This window comes from Rhinolophus sinicus, linkage group LG04, assembly GCF_036562045.2.
Source record: "Rhinolophus sinicus isolate RSC01 linkage group LG04, ASM3656204v1, whole genome shotgun sequence".
NCBI classification, from domain to species: domain Eukaryota; kingdom Metazoa; phylum Chordata; class Mammalia; order Chiroptera; family Rhinolophidae; genus Rhinolophus; species Rhinolophus sinicus.
Window position 1 is genome coordinate 186,837,209 of NC_133754.1, and position 4,243 is coordinate 186,841,451.

Sequence of the window (4,243 nt, forward strand, 5' to 3'; positions counted from 1 at the left end):
TGGTGGGGGCGGGGAGAGTGGGGCGCTTCCTGGGGAGGCACCCTTTGAGCCGTCTAGAAACAACTGCGGTGGGGTGGTCAGAACGGGGCTTTGAGCTCCTGAGATTCCCCCCACACCCCCACCCTACCCTCTAAGAGCGGATGCACCAGCGTGGCCCTTCACCCCCAGCCCCTGGACTGCCACACTGAGACCCTGGTGGCCAGAGGGGAGGTGGCGGCTGGGCCAATGCTTGATGGATTCCAGGTTGGCTCCTCTGGACTTTCTTACTTGTGCAAAATTAATGTGTCATTAGTGGTTGGAACGGCTCTCGGGAAGTTAAACATTAAGTGGTGTTGTACTCTGAAACGTGGTCTCCTGCCCCCAGAGCTGACGGTCAAGGCCATGGTCCTTGGTCTTGGCTTTGGAGTTTTCCGACAGACAGGCTTTCAAAATGACCATCATTGAAAGGCGATAACCCAGAACCCTATCTCCCAGGGTCTCCAATGGGCTCCAGATATTGGCCCGTTCCTCAAAGAAACTCCCAAATGCCACCGGTGGGCTGGGAACCTCTGGGGAGGGGAGCTGGTTGGACGAACCCCTTCCCTAGGAAGGCAAAACTTAGTTCCCCCCCACCCCGGACTGGCGGGGGCGGGGTGAGCAGGAGACCACGGGGGCTGCTGGGCCTGTGGCGGGGGTCTTTCCCAAGGTCTCGGGGAATGGTCCTCGAGGCAGGAGTCAGGTCTCATGCTTATGTCCACAGAGGGCAGGCCTGAAAGACAAGCAGCCTGAAGACTCTGGAGGGTGGATCACGAAAGGGGACTCTGGTGTCCGCCTCTCCAGGGAGCCCCAAGTCTGGAGGAGCACAGACTCGGATGTGGTGTGAGGCGTGCTTGGGCAGGGACGCACAGGAGGCGTCAGCTTTGCGTCATGCCTTACGCACAGGTGGGATTTGGCTCTCCAGACGGGGAGATGGTGTTACCTCTAGAACATACAAAGGCAAGAGGGTAGGAAGCGCCTGTGTGGGCTGGGAGGTGGCTCAGCAGGAAGCCCCTCCTGAGATGGTGCCCAACCTCGGCACAGTCCTGTGCGTTAGGTTCCATCCCTGAGGAGCGCCTGCACCCTGATGTGTTTTATAAGCGTCTGTTTTTGTGTCGGTGTCTGTCCTCAAGGGCACACACCGGGTTGGTGCATCTGTACCTCTGGGACTAGTGGGCAATAAGACACGTGGTAGGTGCTGAGTGAATTCTGAATGGATGGATGGATGGATGGAGGGATGGGTGGATGGATGGTGGATGGATGGATGGATGGATGGATGGATGCATGGATGGATGGGAGGATGGTGGATGGATGGATGGATGGATGGATGGATGGATGGATGCATGGATGGATGCATGGATGGATGGGAGGATGGTGGATGGATGGATGGATGGATGGATGGATGGATGGATGGATGGGAGGATGGTGGATGGATGGATGGATGCATGGATGGATGGATGGATGGATGGATGGATGGATGGAGGGTAGTAGGGTGGATGGATGGGTAGCTGGATAGATGAATTGGTGGTAGGTGGGTGGGTGGTAAGTTGGATGGATAGATTCTTTTCATCCACCATTTCAGTTCATATCAGAAATTGCTGACTTTCACAGGGTATCCTGAAAACCTATCTCTTGAGACAACTCTGTGGGGTGGAGTGGACAAAGGCCCTCTTGCCTTAACTGAAATTCCCCAGGAGCTGAGTCTCTGGCTACTGTTGATACTGTGGCTTGTGGGACCACAGGGTTCTCTTCACTGTGGAAGGTGCAGTCCTCTCCTTGAGGTGAAATTTCTAAGATCAGGCGAGGAGGGGGTATGTACCGTGTTTCCCCCAAAATAAGACTGGGTCTTACATTAATTTTTGCTCCAAAAGATGCATTAGGGCTTATGCTCAGGGGATGTCATCCTGAAAAATCATGCTAGGGTTTGTTTTCCGGTTAGGGCTTATTTTTCAGGGAAACATGGTACCTGGGCTGAGAATTCTCCGTCCCTGAGTGTTTCAGTGGAGGGAGAACTCCCCGCCCCCATAGTCTCACCTGAAGCTTGGGGAAAGGGTGTGTAACCCCTCAGGCTTTGGGACCTGGAGTTTAGGAGTTTCCCTGGGGTACCTGCCCATGAGCAGTCAGAGAAGCGTCCATGCTCTTGTCAGTGGAACCTTCTGGAAGGTCAAAAGATGGGCAGCCTTTAGGAAGTACAGAGTCAGAGCTGACACGAGGTGGAGGGGAACCTGCAGGAAGTCAGCAGGTATGTGAGTCAGCCTGGGGCGGCTCGGTGCCTCTTTCCAGGTACGAAACGTCGTGGTCTGTCTTCACGGAAGAAGGCGCCCGCCCCGGGGTCATTCCTTCTCGTCAGACGGGCCGTCTCTCAGGCTCCTCCGGTCTTGGTCTCTCTCGCACACGTGTCAGGGCCTCTGGACAAATGCTGCCTGGCGTCCACATCCGTTGGCTCAACTTGGTATCACAGGTGAGGCCTCGAGTCTCTGGAAAAACTGCAGAGTGGATGGGAAGCTGAGATGTCGCATCTTTTTGGAAGAACAGATGAGTTAGTTCATTAGCTGGGCGCCACCAGCCATCCTTCTAGGTGACATAGAGGTGACCACAACCTGTAATGCGAGCAGTTTCTGAAGTCCGTGGGGAGGGGTTCGAAGTGGGGTTGAAAACAGAGCCTTTGGCATCATCACAGGCTGGCGGTGCCACCCCCCCCGGGGATGGAGGGAGCCCTGCCACCCAGGATGGGGTCAGGATGGAGGGACCGGGGCCTGGAGTGGCTCTGAGCGGGGTGCGGGAGCTGCTATCAGCACGTCAGGTTTTAAAAATTTATTTTGCAATTGGAGTGGACAGACAGCATTATATTAGTTTCAGGTGTATAGCACAGCAATTAGCTATTTATATGCCTCAGGAAACGATCGTTCTGCTCAGCTGAGTGTCATCATGGGTAGCAGAGCCACCCGCCGAGGGCCGAGGTCAGCCGCCTATCATGACCTTAGTCACCGGGTCCTCATGCATAGCTGAGTGACGGGACTGACTCTTTCCGCCTGACCTGGAGCTGAAGAAGGAGCCGTGCCTTTGCAGACGGCGCCGCCCCACTGGCCTCCCTGCCCCCTGCCCTGGGCCACAGTGTGACCTCCCAGCCCCCACGTCCCCGGGGTGTCAGGACGTGGCGTCTCCTTCCTCCTTCCGGTGGGAGGGCCGAGGGTGACAATGCGTGTGGCGTGTACGTGGAATGAGAGTGGCCACGGGCATGGAAAGGACTGTCCATACGCAAGTGAAAACGTTGCTTCTTGCAACGTTTAAACTTCACAAATTTCAGTTGCGTGCAAACTCATCACCCCAGCCGTCCTCCTGTTGCTTGTTGTAAGTTAATCATAGCTGTGCCCCCCGAGGAAGGTTGGGGCGTCTTGGTCCTGGGGCCGGCCATGGGCGTGGAAAGAGACCAGGGACCTCAGCTGGCCTCTTCCTTAACTCTCCATTCACCAGGCAGCCACAGGACAAAGCTGCTCATGTCAACAGGCCACGTTAGGGGCCAGGGACGCTAAGGCATGTGTCCCCACTGCTGGCAGGGGGCTCAGCTCAGAAACGCACCTGGGCCTGGTGGCTCCTTCAGGTTTCTGAATGCACAGGTCCCTAAGGCCTATGGGGTCTGCCCCCTCCACAGCTGTCCCCTTCAGAGCTGCGGGCTCAGGGACCCCATGTGACATCTGGGCCCAGCCCGGGTCGCATGGTCTGAGATTTGGAGGGGGAGGAGCAGAAAGCCTACCAGGGCCCCTCCTCTGAGCGACGTCTCAGCTCAGTTCCCAGACAGATTTACAATTCAATTGAGAAACAGTAAAAATTGGACACCCCCCTTTGGGCATCTCAACTTTCTTTTTTAAAGGTTCTGTTTCTCGTAGTAAAAATGTATTTACTTCTCAATGAGCTTTTATGTTGTGTTGACAGGCGAGGGGGGGCGGGGTGGGGCTGCCAAGTGCTTCCCTCTCCACTCCAGGAGAAGCCCCACTAAGGACCAGTGACCACAGGCTCACGGTAAAGAAGCAGTGCTGCTTTGAACCCCAGCTTGGCCGTTTCCTAGCTGTGTGGCCCTGGGCAGTTTACCAACATCTCTGAGCCTGTCTCCTTCTAAGCGAAATAGGAAACATAATGCAGGTGCCAGGCTGAGGGAGGAGCAGGGCCCAGCACAGACCCTGCGGCCAGGATTCAAGGGCGTGTGTGTGCACAGCATGCCTGACCGTGT

The 4,243-nt window shown here is 56.0% G+C and overlaps 1 long non-coding RNA gene across 1 annotated transcript; it reads left to right on the top strand.

Moving 5' to 3' along the window:
• The first annotated feature begins 221 nt into the window (after positions 1–221).
• LOC141571378 (uncharacterized) lies at positions 222–2,639 on the top strand. Its single transcript, XR_012496130.1, has 3 exons — positions 222–533; positions 740–921; positions 2,299–2,639. It is a non-coding gene; the product is annotated as an uncharacterized LOC141571378 (long non-coding RNA).
• The last annotated feature ends 1,604 nt before the right edge of the window (positions 2,640–4,243 follow it).